This window comes from Mesitornis unicolor, unplaced genomic scaffold, assembly GCF_000695765.1.
Source record: "Mesitornis unicolor isolate BGI_N332 unplaced genomic scaffold, ASM69576v1 scaffold25360, whole genome shotgun sequence".
NCBI lineage: Eukaryota > Metazoa > Chordata > Aves > Mesitornithiformes > Mesitornithidae > Mesitornis > Mesitornis unicolor.
This window is the reverse complement of record NW_010159326.1, coordinates 33,472-41,247: the sequence shown is the minus strand read 5'-3', so window position 1 is coordinate 41,247 and position 7,776 is coordinate 33,472.

Here is a 7,776-nt window from a genome sequence, read left to right as displayed (position 1 = left end):
TATATATATATGCTTGTTTGTCTTGCTTAAAGCAGCTACTACTTCTACACTTACAAATTTAACAGTTTAGCATTATTAGTTTGTATGCAGGAGCAGACTATTAAAATGAATTTACGATAAAAATAAAGCTGTTCTTAAATGTAATTCTCTCTCTCTATGTTTCTAATGTTTGTTTTCTTTGCCTAATTCAGGGAGTGAAGGCTGCCTGAAACTTTCATAGTGCCTTTGGTATTTTAACAATGTGATCTGGAAGAAGTATGAGAGAGGAAAAAATGGCATGGGATAAACACAAAAAACCAGAAATGCTGAATATTTTTGTTTGGGGGCTGTTAAAATAGGAGTGGGAAAGCAGTTAGAGATTGTCAGATATGTCCCACAGAACAGCTTCAGAGACATTGCTGTTTTACAGATTTGACCTGGCAATGGGACAGTGAGACCAAGAGTAAGTAAAATTAAGCACAGTGTAATACGCTGATCTCTTATTTGAATGCCATCAACTTGTGATCAAGATCAGGAGCTGTAGCTAGGCCATTCTTCACGTATCTGATCATAGGTTTATTATGTGGAAAATGTCATCTGTCACTTAAGCAGTTTTTAGGATTATTATGTTAAGGATCATTGGGACATAAATAGAGACTAAACCAGATGTTTGTATACTCTATAATCTAGTGCTTATTTAACCACATCTTGAATGCTGTATGCAGTTCTGGTGTTCTCAGCAAAGATGATGTGAGACTGGAGAAGAGTCAGGAGATCACAGTGACATGAAAGAAATATGGCATATCTAATAAGGCTAAGAAGAACCAAGCTCAAAACAAGGAATAATCATGCAGCTAGTAAGAGAACTGCAAAACTTACTGCCAAAGGATATGGTTAATGCTAAAAGATTTGTGGATTCAGCTGGAGAGGGAAGGCCTGATTTGAGTTATGTTAAACATGTAGAAACTGCAGTCAGTTCTGAGTGTCTGAAATGAAAACAAGTGGGAAGTGGAAAACTAGTAGTGGAAAACAGAATAAATACTTGCCTTATTCCTCCTCTTCTCTTAGCATCTGCTGATGGCTATGGTTTGACATAAGATACTGGGACAGATGGACTTTTGCCCTGACCTGATATTGCTGGTCTTATGTACCAGAAACCAGTTAAATTATATTTAAATGATACTTTATGTAAAAGCACACACATCACTAGTCTAACTCTATCTTTGTTTGCACTACTAAGCAAGCTTTTTTGGTAGAATATGAACTTCAGTTTGCCTAACCTTCCATTTGCAAGGTAGTTATTTTTATTGGTGGATCAATATAGTTTAAAGAATGTGTGTTCTTTGTCTGACAGAATATTAAGAGGTTATTTTTATTAAATATTATTAAGAATTAGAATACCATAGCAGACTGTATAGGAAACCTGTATTTCTTAGCCATAACTGCCTTGAAAATATTGCTCATGCATATGTTTATAATTACTATAGTATTGGGTTTTTAATTTTTATTGTGGAAAGTTAAATTCCAAATACAATAGCTAAACTTGTAAGATACAAGTCTGAAACCATTACAAACCATTCTGGAAGAGTAATTAGTTTAATCAACCTCAAGATTAGGAAAAAGTGGAAATATACCACTATGGTATATATACCACTAGGAAAAATGCCACTATGCTTAGGTGATATTTTCCCCTAAATCTCTTTGAGAAGATTTCTGATGTTCATGGGGTACAAGACAACCCTCAATGTAAAACATCCATTTGTTATGTCAACAGCTTAGAGATGTGTGCCAGGGTATCTATAGTAATTAATTCTTGAACACAGGTGATTGATTTTCTTTCTGGTTCACTTTAAAGCTAAGTCTGGTTCTCACTGATTGACTTTAAGGCTAAGTCAAAGATTATTGTCTGATTTGTGAAGTGTGGCTGGATATGTGTAGAAACTCAAATTTGTTCAATTTACTTTTAAATGAGCAAAGTAAGTTTAATATTGTGCTAGAGAAAAGTTTAGATAGACGAGTAACAGTAACACATATACTTTGCAAGTGCCTGTTGGAGACAGTCTGAAGCCACGTCTCTGTCAGTTGCTGTTAGTGCTTTGAATATGAATCTCTCTGACCCTGTAACCATATGCAGGATCTTTATGCTGTGAGCAAAATTCTTGGGATCTGCAAGCAAGATATTTACGTCAACCTCATAGTGGTAATCCTTGTACGTATGCATCCATTTGGTGTAATGCTAGCATTTAAAAATTCGGGAAGTAAAAATTCGTATGAATTATGAGAGGTTTGAATGGTATCTCTGTCCTCTGACATGCATTTCTGCATAAGTGAAAACTCATCTGAAATGGTTTGGTTTTTTATATGTTGATCAGCAGTCTTTCTGTTTTATTTTAGTACTTAGTACTAGGATTAGGAATAGACTGCAGTTAGGAATAGATATGTAAATGTGGCGTGTAGCTACACTTACTGTACTGCAGTTAAGAGGAGTGGATGGGAGATGTTAAGGAATTTGCTTAAAATAGATAGGAGTTTGAGGCTATTGGTGCATGCAAGGAAGGACAGCATGCATCATGGAAAATTTTGGGGTGGGTTTTTTGTTGGTGTTTTTTTGACTAGTGGCTCTGTTTTGAAGGAATTGATATGTTTGTCAGAAAAGAAGTAGGTTTCTGTATGTAATTTAGTATACTGATCTAGTTTGATGTAAAAGTTATTTCTATGCTAATAGTTAATGTTGATTTTCATGGTACTTAATGATAAAATTTTATTCACAAAACATTTTATGTATTCTGCATGTTCTTTAAAATGCATTAATGTATTCTACCTTATGCACTGATTATTACACAAATCAAAAATAAGATGGAGATCTTTTGAGTCTTGAGAATATCAAGAAAACTTCAAATAATGTGTTTTAAATGACTCATTGCCATTTATTCTTATAATTCCTCAATTATATAACAACATAAAACAAAACAACTCTTAAGTACTAGCTTTACCTGAGAATTTTTGGGTGTATTTTGTTTTCCAAAATAACATTATATAATTTTTCTTAGTCTCATCAGATACCCCCCAAAATTGTGCTGTTTTGTTTTGTTTTTGTTTTGTTTTTTTCTGGAAAACATTTTGTAGAGCTGTTGCTATACTTGCTCAGTATCTTACATACATGGTTTGAAATTTAAATTTGCTTAAAGACATTTATTATTTACAATTTTATTTTTATTTCAACATAAACGTATAGCAGTGTGTATTCAACAGTTCCGCTGCTAAATTAAGTAAGCGTGTAGTTAGCTTGCTGTGCAGATACATGGTCACAGGTGGACATCTTGGTAGTATGCACCATGCAGTGAAACACATGGCACTACACAACATGGAGCAAAGAGCACGCAGTTTGATTTAGAAGTCATTTTATGGATACCTTGTAAATTTGTGCTTGTTCATATATGGGCCCTAATTTCAAAAAAGAGTGTACAGGTTTTCATATTGAACACTTATGATACATCACTCTAATGTAGTTGTCCTTACTTGGTGCAGACAAGCAGTATTGTTTGAGCCTTTTTATGTCAATATTTTAATAATTTATCTTTATAGCTGCTTTTGTCCATATTTATAGTAACATTGGCACCCTGTGTACAGAAGATACAATCAATGCTGAAAGGAAACTTGCATCCATCTGGAAACAATAAAATTTTCTAAAAGACTGCACAGTGTTACTTAATCCTGTGATTTCTTACTGTGAGTGAAATTAAGGTTTGGTTCAGTTGTCACATCATATTGATAACAAATCTTTTGTGAGAGCTTTGTCATAGCGTTAAGCTACAACCAAGATTTTAAAATTGATGAAAGTCTGAGAATGTAATTTCCTCAGTCACAGGATTATGCATCTCCGCAAATGTAGTCAATTCCATGTAATAATAATTGTAATACCAGAAAGCTTCAGGAATATTGCATTTTGTATACAATTGACTAAGTAAACCTTAAATTTTGCCTTGTCTTCTAAGTAATTTTTGTACTATACTTATATCATGTAGTATAAAGTATATTATTAATATGCCAAAATATTTTACAAAGTTAGAGAAGTAAGAACAGTTTCTCTAAGAGGAAGAGGGAAAAACCCATGTATATTATAAAGTTCATCTAACAAATTTCTGTGAGATTTTTTGTTGCTTTTCTTTCACATCTGTTGCAAGTCTGGTGTACATGAACCTAATAGGATTTATTTATCCCTGCAGGGAAAGTGGTGTAGCTTACATTCCTCCTATTCCTACATGCCAACTAAGCTGAAGAGCACTGGGGCAAGGGAAGGGCTTTATGCTCATCAGAGGACTCTGGTGGTACTGTTGCTCTCTCTTACCCTTGAACTAGGGTAGAAGATGCAGATAGAATGATACAAAGAATGGCTGAGTTTATGAAGAAAGGTCCTAAAAAAAAAAATAGACCAAAGATCAATGAGGATAAAGCCAAACATGTAGCTGTTATCAATGATATGTTCATGGATGAGCTTACCTAGCAGCTGATAGCTATGCTTCAACTTAAAAGCACAAGTTGCTAATATACATGAATTACCAATAGTTTATGGAAGGAAATTGTCCTGTGTTTAGAATTGGATATGTTTGTTCTTTTTTTCTTGAAGAAAATGTTTGCCTGAAAATTTTCAGGTCCAAAACTTAGATATTTGAGGCATACTGAGTTCCCTGGAAGTAGAGCACTGACTTTTAGCAGTATGGATGGTTTGCAAATCTGTATTTGAGGCTGTAGCAAATCTTGTACTAGTAAGAGTCCAAGTAGAACTAATTATTAACTTGTAGTTAATCAAACTCAGTGATGTCATGTGGCCATAAGAGGTTATTTCAGTTCCCCACTTCCCCTTATTTTCTGAAATGACAGAAATTATTTCCATGTTTATGACATAAATTAGTAGGTACAAAACAGGGTGTATGTGTGTGATTTTTTTTTTTTTTAAGGAATGTAAAATTAAGCTCATGTTTCCTTCTTGGGGATTCTTTAGTATCTTTCAGCTCTGCTAGCCCGTTGTATTATATCATGTAAGCCATGAGATCACAGTCTTCTGTTTTATTTCAGAAATCTCTCTTTAAATATTTCCATTATATGATGGTTGTATTGTTGGTCTGTGTAAGACTAGTCATTTAATTTGGTGCTTCTTGTTGTGGTTTATACAGTTGGTCTATTACCCGATGCCTCCTCCCAACTCGGGAAGGCAAGTTGAGAAAAGGAAAGGAGGTCTGTGGGTTGAAATTGAATAGATTTAATAAAATAATATTTAAAAATCTAATATTCATAACAGTATTAATATAAATGTCACAGTTATACTTGACCAGTATTGGTGGGGGGGAATGTAGGCGTCAGGGGTAGGATGGTAGACAAGTCCCTGTTGAAATTTCAGCCATAGAGGGAAGAGGGAAGAAGGAGGGCTGTTCCCAGCAAACTCCCCAATTTATAGTGAATGTGTGATGCTTATGGTATGAAATAGTACTAATTGGTCAGTCTGGGTTCAGCTTGGTGTCAAATCCCCTGGGTTCCTGCTTCCCCCAGCCTCTGCATCTCCTTATCTCAAGACTGCTGAATACCTTGAGCACCACATACCAGCATTAGCTGAAAACTGTTAAAAAGTCTTATCACTTTTTTCCCATGAAATAAGGTGGTGTAGTCCTTACAAAATCAGTTTTCCTCAACAGAAAACTAACTCTCAACTTCTGTTCCAGTAAGCCAGGACAGAGGTGTGTTTGCAGAGGTTTTACAAAATGATGGAAATCATTGATGTTTGCTACCCTGTTGTTACTGTAATGTTTGTTACTTAAATCCTTTAACTTATTACAGGAAAAGCCCCAAAGTTTAAGGCACTTAATTAAGGATTTTCTGCCACTTTTCCAATCATATTATTAAATTAAGCAGTATGTGGGCCATACTCCTAACATAAAGTATAGAAGTTTCTATAGTAAATTTTTTCTCAGTGACCTCTTTCTTGGTGTGGTGTTAATGAGAAAATGTAACTATTAAAGCAAAGTCTTTGGTGCATGCATCCTCTCAAATGCTTCAGGTTCAGAATCACTCACTGTCTGCCTTGCTTCTTTTAGGTAGCATTGTTGTTCTGTATAGCATTCCTAGTAGGTCTTCTTGGTAGGGCAGTTATTTTTCATTTTGTCATCTCCCTCAAATTCTTTCTTGGAGAATTCCTTAAGGTGAAGCGTCTTGTCTGGAGCAGCATTAGGCCTTGTGCTAAGCTTTAAGCAACACTTTTCTGTGGAGGTATTTATTCAATAAGCTATTTGGCTTCTTTTCAAACTAACAGTTTTGGTATGTTTTTCTGATGAAGTTCTGCTGTTAGCCTGTAATTAATAAGCAGGGTACTTCACTAATCTAAAACAGAGATGGAACAAGACATTAATGAAATCATGATGCATAGATGTCTAATGGACCTCATTACAAGAAGAAGGGCCTTGTCTGTGGCCTGCTGGGCATCATGGAGACCCAGGGTATTGGGTGCAAGTGTCACTCGTGAGATCTATTCATGCTCAGAGGGTAAGTCCCCAGGCCTGGCTCCTCTCCAGGAGGAGTCAGCTCCAGCAAAGACAACCTCTGAACTGTACTAAAATCTGCCTTTATGGTATGGGATAAATTGAACTGTTCTTGTGTTCACTTTGTTGGTTGCCAGCATCATCTCTTATTTTGGTTCAGCTGGAAATAGGCAGTTTGGCAGTGTTCAGTTGTCAGAAATTTGTTTATTGCCATCTTTTAAAGGTTTAGTGAAACTTAACCAAATTTTAAGTCCTTGAGTATGGTCCAACTCAGGACTTCAAGGACTATACCAAAGCTGCTATTCCTGCAGTTGCTATAATGATATGATGTTCGGCACAGGGCATGTATCTGCAAACAGCTCTTTTGGTTTGATAAAAATGTTCAGGAGAATGAGGTTTAGTTTCTAAACTAAATCCCTGGAGAACAGGGATTGAAATCAGCTGGTCAAGGGGTTTTGGGGAAAGAGCAGTTTGAAACACTGAGAGAGACAGGAGAGGAGGATAAAAGGTAGGAGGTTGCAGTTTTTGATGTGTTTACCCCATGCTATGAATATAGTAAAATTGTCAAGAAATACTCTGAGCAAAGAATGGAAAAACTTTTCACTTTTTGTAGAATTTATTGAAACTTGCACAACACCATTAAAGCCAGTTTTATATTGTTGTATTTATCACAACCTGTCTTTTAAAAAATTTATTCTTCATAAGAATTACTAAATAGAGAAATAAAATAATGTAATTTCTGTTATCTAATATAAATCTTTATCCCATGATCTAGGATTTGCATAAGTTATTGAGGGGTTTTTTTGGGTTTGTTTTTTTTTTGTTATTTTGACTTGAATTGAAAAATTGGAGCCAAAAGTACACATTTGTTCAAGTGTATTGTCTTTTAGTATATCAATTATTCTTCATAAGAATCTTATTTTTAGAAATAGCTATCTATGATAGAGAATTAAAATAAGATGACATCTCTAAGCCAGAATAGTGTCTAGAATGTCTTTTACTGCTGTATTAAAATAGTGTGTAACTTCCCATCCAGCAAAACTAACTTAATGTGCCATTATAGATTTATAAAGTGGGGTTTTCTTCTGAGACTTGTAATTTTTTTTTAATTGATAAGATGTAAATAGAGCTCTAAAAAATTAAGAGACACCATTGTGCCCCTTTCTTAATTCTTGCTGGCTCTTGTTGACCTGTGTGTATATTATCTTTGGGGAGTTAGCAATTGGAAGTGAAAATGCACAGCAGATTGTCTCAAACCATGTTGACT